The 469-nt window shown below is 40.9% G+C and overlaps 1 protein-coding gene across 1 annotated transcript in view; it reads right to left on the minus strand.

The window, feature by feature from the left end:
- LOC119589162 overlaps window positions 1–469 on the minus strand; it is a gene marked incomplete in the record, with an annotated part of 255,201 nt that overhangs the window by 61,945 nt on the left and 192,787 nt on the right.

The raw sequence follows: 469 nt of genomic DNA on the forward strand, positions 1-469 counted from the left end.
TCACATGCATATACCATTTCAACTTGCTCAATTCCTTATCCCTTGCCATCAACATTGATAATCTTACCTTAATTGTTTCTAACATTCTTTTATCAGCCTGCTTCATTGGCCATTTCTCTGTGCCATACACCATTACTGACTAAATACAGTCTCCCTAGCCCACAGTTACACTTCTTTTCAGAACAGCATATACCACTTATTTCTAAAGTTGCTCTATGTCGTTGTTTTTTTCTACCAGTCACTAATACTTTGGGGTCCCAGTTCCATCTACCCTGTCTCCTAAGTAACAAACCCCCCCCCCCCCCTGCATGTTTAGTATCTCCTACCTTCACCTTTCTTAGATCTCCACCCTCACTTACTGGCACCAGATTTCTACTACATCACAGATACAAAGCTTTGATTCCTGAACATCTTTGTGAATCCAACTGCTGCACTATGTGAACCCAGATCAAAGTCAAAGTCCTTTTCA

Source organism: Penaeus monodon, chromosome 25 (genome assembly GCF_015228065.2).
Source record: "Penaeus monodon isolate SGIC_2016 chromosome 25, NSTDA_Pmon_1, whole genome shotgun sequence".
Taxonomy (NCBI): domain Eukaryota; kingdom Metazoa; phylum Arthropoda; class Malacostraca; order Decapoda; family Penaeidae; genus Penaeus; species Penaeus monodon.